The following is a 7,992-nucleotide window of genomic DNA, read 5'->3' as shown; positions in this document are numbered from 1 at the left end:
CTGGGCTACTGTTTCCAGCACCAGCTCTCCCCCGCAGTGAGGGCGTCAGGAATCTTTGTCTCTGCTGCACTGACCAAAAACCGCGTAGTCTGTACCTCCCGAGGAATGATTTTGCTTTTCTTCTAGAACAATTAACGTGCTTTCTCCAGCACCTGCCCTTTCCTAGGGAGGCTCTCAATGATTTCCTGTGTATGTCTATTGCAGCTGGCAAGTCTCTTCCTCTAGAAAAGGAAAAAAGCCACAAGTTGAATCTCAAAGGAAGGCCCCCCTTCTGTTTTCTAGGGTACCCAAGCAGTAGGAAATAGACTGGAAGGATGTCACTGGTAAACTCAGGAACAGAGGCTGAGGAGGTGGGGGACGGGAAAAACTTCATGTTTCACTTTATGCCATTTGCATATTTGGTTTAAAAACTAATGAGCAAAAAAAAAACTAATCAGCATTGCTATTGTATGAAATTCAAGAATAGGCCAAATTGATTATGGTAAAAATCAGAACAGTGGCCACCTCTGGGGAAAAGGGAATGAGACAGGAATGTTCGCTATTTCCATGTGGGTGATGGCCACACAAGTGTCTACACACGTACAAATTAACCATGCGCTATGCTTACAGTTAGCACACTTCATGTTCTTTGCTATATGTATGTTACACCTCGATTTAAAAAAAAATGAGGCTGGGGCGTGGTGGCTCACACCTGTAATCCTAGCACTTTGGGAGATTGAGGCGGGAGGATCACTTGAGCCCAGGAGTTGGAGACCAGCCTGAGCAAAAGTGAGACCCTGTCTCTACAAAAAATAAAAAATTAGCCACGCACGTGTGGTGGCGAGGCCTATAGGCCCAGCTACTCAGGAGGCTGAGGCAGGAGGATCGCTTGAGCCCAGGAATTGGAGGCTGCAGTGAGTCATGATTGCACCACTGCACTCTAGCCTGGGTGAAAGAGTGGAACCCCACCTCTAAAAAAAGTAAATAAATAAAATTATAAAAAGAAATCTGTTAAAAAAATTCCCCGTCCTACTTCACCCCCAAATTTCCAGTGGCTGCCTCTTGAGAATCTTGTTGGAGACATGACAGGCAAAAGGGGTCCCTCCCCTGTGGCCCTCCATAAATCAAATCCTGACTTGGGTCCGTTAGATGCCCCCAAAGTTGTAGAAAACTGTACGGAAAGGAGCACGCCAAGCATGGTTTCAAAGAGCCCCAAGTTGTCACTGAAAAGAGGTGTGACATAGAAGATAGAACTCAGACTTGGGAGTCAGCCAGCTCTGTGTTCAAATTCCTGACCTGCCACTTAGCTGCGAGACCCTAGGCGAGAGCCTGGAGCTTCCTGAGCTTCCGTGTCTTCCTTTGTAAGCCACTCCGGCGGGGCTGAGGTGGGAGTTGAATGAAATGCTTCTTCCTCAAAGACTGCTTGACGTGCAGTGGGGATAATCCTGCTGTGAGCAATGCACGTTGGGTGAGATGGCGCGGGGCAAGCCCTCACCCCGTGCCTGGAGTGAAGAAGGAGGCGCTGGCATTCCTGCCTGTTCCTCCACAGCCACCAGCAGGGAGCCGGAGACAAAGAGGCCAGGAGATGCTCACTTCTCCTAGGAAGCGTCACCTGCCCCAAGGGACCAGCGATGTCCTTTGTCAAGTGACAAGGCACCAAGCGGGAAGCAGTTGGGCAGAGCAGTTCCAGGGCGCCAACCAGAATCAGTCAGCCCCCCTTACCCTCCGGCTTCCCAGTCGGTCTCTAAGAGACCTGAGCAAGCAGCTCAGCCTCCCTGGGAGTGGGCTCCTTTCTCTGTAGGGAAAGAACCATAAGACCACCCACCGAGGAAGCCAGAAAATACCTTTAAAGAACTTAGAACAGTGCTGGGCACAGAGTCACACACAGCTCCACAAATGGCTTTATAGTAAGGCTGCTGCTTTTTGCAAACATCTCCCTGGTGGTCCTCACGTCGCAAAGGCCACCTGTGGGCTGTGGCCTCTCCCTTCCCCGTCTCTGGCGTAGGTCTTTTCCTGTCCTGTCGAGGGTGGCTTCTCCACAGCCATAGCCAAGCCAGCTGGTTTTGGTTTGGTTTGGTTTGTTTTTATCGTTTGACCAAGATTCCTCAATCTCCCCACCTCCCAACCCCTGATAAGCTCCACACTACTCTCTGCTTCTATGAGTTTGACTTCCTTAGATTCCACACATGAGTGAGATCATGTAGTAGCTTTCCGTGCCTGGCTTATTTCACTTAACATAATGTCCTCCAAGTTCACTCATGTTGTTGCAAATGACAGGATTTCCTTCTTTTTTAAGGCTGAATAATATTCCACTGTGCATAAACCACATTTTCTCTACCCATTCATCCATGATGGACACTTAGGTTGATTCCATATCTTGGCTGTCGTGACTGACACTGCAACGAACATGGGAGTGCAGATATCTCTGCCACATACTGACTTTATTTCCTTTGGCTATGTACTCAGAAGTGGGATTGCTGGACCATATGGTGGTTCCATTTTTAATTTTTTGAGGAACCTCCATACTGTTTTCCATAATACTAATTTACATTCCCACCAACAGTGTACAAGGGTACTCCTTCCTCCACATCCTCGCCAGCACTTGTTATCTTTCGTGTTTTTGATAACAGCCATTCTGATGGGGGTGAGGAGATCTCTCTCTGTGGTTTTAATTTGCATTTCCCTGATGAGTAGTGCTGTTGAGCATTTCTTCATGTACCTGTTGGCTGTGCCAGCAGTGTTCCCCGTTACTTCCCACTGCCTGCACTTTTCCCTTCTCTAGCTATTATCGCCTCCTTCTTCAGTTCATAAATAGAGCATTAAAATCCCTGGCTCCTTTCCTTTTCCCATCTTGCACAGCTGTGATGTGTCCCCCAAGGAACAGGACTCCAGGCCCAACTGCCGGACAGGATAATGAATTCTTTTGTTGTAACGTTTTGCTCGATGCAGTTTTCAGGAGGAAAGCCTGCCACTTTCTGCTCCCTGCAGCTTTGTGTCAGGGCTGTGATTTTGGGCCTTTTTAAGGCTACAAATAGGCCTGACCCATCTGGCAAATCTCAAAGTCAACCTTCCTATAGTGTGTCACCACTCTGAACTGGAGTTATTTAAATTCAACCTTCTCCCTGACCTGGAGGAGAACAAACAGCACAGTGTTGCTTTAAGGGTTCAAACAAAGACCCCAATGCTAGTGATGTAAACAGTAGGGTCCGGGACAGGAGATGTGTTTTCTCCTAGGCCATTTGCACATTGTTTAATGTACTAGAAGAAGTAATTTGGAAGAACCCTTTGAACCTGAAAGAATGTCCCCAAAGTAAGTTTGTATTTTTAAAAACACTGTACTGCCTCCTCCTCATTTGAAATTTCACTGCTCTCTGGGAGGTAGATAAAATCCTTTACCCCACCCGGCACCTTCTTTTTCTTCTTTGCCATCAAAATCAAACTCCCATTACAGAGTCTGCAAATGCCATATATTTCCTTCCTCCGCCTCTCTTGCAGCCCAGCATGGGCATGTAACCTAATTCCAAGCAAGGGAATCTGGAGAAATATGCAGAGTGGTTCTAAGAAAGGTCTCTTTCCTGATATAAAAGGAGCAAGTGGGAAGAAAGGCCTCCCTTCTTGTTTGTTGGACATGTGCCTGCCAGTGACGCTTTGGGAACATCTCGCCTTCATCCTTTCTCTTAAACGTGGGGCCCTTCTTCTTGGGTCGGGCCTGCCTGGCCCTGTGCCCATTCTTAGAAACCTCACTCACATGGCTTCACCTGTGTGGTATTGTGACATACATATTTGGTCTTCATCCACAGTTCCTAAAATCCTTGGAATCTCCAGAGTGACAACAGTGTCTTTTGTACGATGATGTGATGGCTGGTGGCTGGGGGTCCCTAGATAGCTTCAGGATGAGGGCTGGTCACCGGAAAGACCCCAGCTTGGAACTTTCAGCCCCACCACCTGACCCCTGGGGGAGATGAGGGGGCTGAAGTTTAAGTTGATCACCAATGGCTAATGATATACTCAATCAAGCCTATGTCATGAAGCCTCCATAAAAACCCAAAAGGACAGGGTTCAGATGTGCTTCCAGATAGTGGAACACGTGGAGGTTCCCAGAGAGGGCATGGGAGCTCCGTGCCCCTCTCCCACACTTTGGCCCATGTATCTCTTCCATCTGGCTCTTTGTCTGTATTCTTTGTAATATCCTTTGTTATAAACCAATAAATGTAAGTTAGTGTTTCCCCTGAGTTCTTTGACCCCTCCAGCAAATTAATCAAACTCTAGGAGGGGGTCGTGGGAACCCCAATGTATAGCTATTCATTGAGAAACACAGGTCACAGTCTGGGGCTTGTGACTGGCGTCTGAAGAGGGGGAGAGTCTTGTGGATCTGATGCTCCCTCCAGGTAGACAGTGTCAGAATTGCACAAGTGTCGTGTTGAGTAGAGAGCAGAGAACAGGAGAAAAAGCACTTTGGGTTTTCAGTCCTATCTTTCTAATAACCCTTCACTTCTCTGCCCTTATTTCAGTAATTCCACAAACGTTTATTAAGCACCTACTTTGTGCCATGTTCTAGAAGCTAGGACAAGACAGATAAGGTCTCTACTCTCATGAAACTTACAGTCTAGTAGACTTCTCCTAGCACAGTATCTTTAATTGTCCCCCACTGGACACTTCTGTTTCATGTCCCAACCATTTCTGACACAACACATCTACAGTCAAACTCACTCTGTTTGCTCCAAAACTGACTTCCCTATTTCTGGTCTTGAACTCCAGGTTCAAACTTCTGATATAATCTCTGCTTCTTTATTCATCCCTGTTGCTAACATAACTCATATTCATTTAGTCATTAAGTCTACAACTCCTAAGTGCCAGGAGCTGGAACTACAAAGATACGTAATGTCTAGGTATGATGGCTGAAGTAAAAAATATACATATATACGTAATGTTTCCTGATAAGCACTCAAATAATCACAACACAGTGCAAGACGGGCAACGGTAGAAGTATGTTCGTGGTAGAGGAGAGAAGAAAGTCTCAACTCTTGAAAAAGCCAGGGAAGGAGAAAATGAGGAGAGTAAGAACAGACAGAGCTGAAAATTGAACCCTAGAAAATACTAACATCTGGAGGGTAGAACAATGTTAAATGAGCAGAGATGTCAGGGTATGATCAGTCCTGAAAAGTTCTGGTGGCTTTGTAAAGGAGGAGGTGATCTTGGTGAGAAGAGTGTCGGTGGAGTGGGGGGTTAGCCATGGTAGGCAGTAGGATGAATGGAAGGGGGGGAGGAGGACTGGCTGGATGTCCCCAGCATCTGTTATCGCATCTGGTAACATTGTCTTGATTCTCCTTTGAGACCCCTTCCCCTCTCTCAGACTGCGCTTCTGTGGCCCCACCCTCAGATCTAGGGCCACACATCCATCGCCATGGAGATTTGTCCAGGGATGGGCTCATGACCAACCCTGCGCCAGTGGGAAGCCCACTGCTGGAGCTGTTAAGGAAGAGGTACTCTGGTTCTACACAGGTTTGACTCTCAGCCTCTTGTCGGAGCTGAACTGTTGCATTAGTCTTTTTCACTGGTCTCTTTGGCTCCGAATTCTTCATATCAACCAAAGCTTCCAAGCTCTTCTTTCCAATATCGCTTTTACATTATTCAAAAACTGTTGGCCGGGCGCGGTGGCTCACGTCTGTAATCCTAGCACTCTGGGAGGCTGAGGCGGGTGGATTGTTTGAGCTCAGGAGTTCAAGACCAGCCTGAGCAAGAGCAAGACCCCGTCTCTACTAAAAATAGAAAAGAAATTATACAGACAGCTAAAAACATATATATATATATATATATATATATATATATATATATATATATTGAAAAAATTAGCCAGGCATGGTGGTACATGCCTGTAGTCCCAGCTACTTGGGAGGCTGAGGCAGGAGGATTGCTCGAGCCCAGGAGTTTGAGGTTGCTGTGAGCTAGGCTGATGTCACAGCACTCTAGCCCGGGCAACAGAGTGAGACTCTGTCTCAAAAAAAACAAAAAAACAAAAAAACAAAAAAACTGTTGAGCACCCACCATGAACGTCCTCTTCCTTAGCGCCTCATAGCCCACCATCTGGAGCAAGTCTTCCTTCCCACCTTCCTGTCATCAAGACTGCACTTGTATTTCCTACTCCTGGACTGCCCACCCGTTTCCTCTTTACTGTTTAAGATCCTTCTCATCTTTCAACGTCCCAGCTCCAATACCATCTTGTCTGACTTCCATTTGGTATAAATATGACTTGACAGCAATTTTTGGAAAATATGACTTATTGTCTAGTTTTATTACCTCTCATTTTACATGTTTAATTTTTTTCCCTCTCCCAAATTACACTGGGGGAAATTTGAAGACAGCAGCCATGTCATGATTATTGGTATCCTGTGTTCCATTGGTAACGGTGCTCCGCACAGCCGACACTCAGAATTTTCACAGAATGACTAATGGACATTTCCAGGTTGGCAGTGGGTGGCAAGAAATGGAGATTATGTAAAGCTACAATTTAAATGATGAGAAGAGATGTGGTCAGCAGGCAAGAGAGGAAGAGACATTTAATAGATGCAAATAGTCTGGTCAAGAAGACAGAGCTGGGAATGCAATGAGTGGAAAGTTTCTGTACAAAGTCAGACTTGACAAGGTAGGGAGATAAAGCCCAAGCAGCAGGATGAGGGCCACGGGGACAAGCTCTGAAAATACTGAAGAGTCTGGGATCCAAAGGGTGATGAGACGTCCAAGGAGAAACTAAGTGACTTAAAGGATCGGCGTAGCCAATGACTTCAGCAGCAAGACCTCTCATGGCTCAGAGTAGGAAGAGGTTGGGAGGACCCAGGGAAATAGCACTCACTGGATTGAGGACATTTTCTCACTTTCTTCAACTCCCTCCCAACCTCCTCTGGAAGAATGAAGAAAAAGCTTCCAGAAATTGCCTCCCTAGGTATGTGGAATAGTGGTGACAAGATCCCAGGTGACCTGCATGTTATAATTCTCATGGTCATTTCCAATCTTCACCTTCCTAGATGAATCCTTACAGATACACCCCAAAATAATGCTTTACCAGTTCTCTAGGTCAGAGGTCCCCAACCTCTGGAGAGTTGTATAATTATTTCATCATATATTACAATGTAGTAATAATGGAAATAAAGTGCACAATGAATGTAATGTGCTTGAATCATCCCAAAACCATCCCCTCACCTCGCTGTGTGGAAAAATTGTCTTCCATGAAAATGGTCCCTGGTGCCAAAAAGGTTGGGGACTGCTGCTCTAGGTGTTTCTTAATCCAGTAAAGTTGACACCTAAAATTAACCATCACATCTGCCCATAAAATTCTAACACCTGCTACGGCATGGATGATGTCTTGAAGACAGTAACCTTGAAAGCTAAGTGAAATAAGCCAGACATAAAAGGACAAATGTTGCATGATCCCACTTATATGAAGTACCTAGAATAGTCAAATCCATAGAGACAGAAGTTAGAATAGTGTTTACTGGGAACTAAGGAGAGGGGAGAATAGGAATTATTAGTTGGTACAGAGTTTAAGTTCAGGATGATGAAAAATTTCTGGAGATGGCTAGTGGTGATGGTGCACAATGATATTAATGCACCTAATGTCACTAAATTATACGTTTCAAAATGCTTAAAATTGAGCCAAGTGCAGTGGCGCATGCCTGTAATCCCAGCACTTTGGGAGGCTGAGCAGGAGGATCACCTGAGCTCAGGAGTTTGAGACCAACCTGAGCAAGAGCAAGACCCCGTCTCTACAAAAATAGAAAAAATTAGCCAGGTGTAGTGGTACGCACCTGTAGTCTCAGCTACTCGGGAGGCTGAAGCAGGACGATTCCTTGAGCCCAGGAGTTTGAGATTGCTGTAAGCTATGATGATGCCACTATACTCTAGCCTGGGTGACAGAGCAATACTCTGTCTCAAAAAAAAAAAAAAAATTGGTAAGTTTAATTTTACGGATATTTTATCAAAATTTAAAAATAAATAAACAAAAACCTCTAATGGCTT

Source organism: Lemur catta, chromosome 6 (genome assembly GCF_020740605.2).
Source record: "Lemur catta isolate mLemCat1 chromosome 6, mLemCat1.pri, whole genome shotgun sequence".
Taxonomy (NCBI): Eukaryota; Metazoa; Chordata; class Mammalia; order Primates; family Lemuridae; genus Lemur; species Lemur catta.
This window is presented reverse-complemented; position numbering follows the sequence as displayed.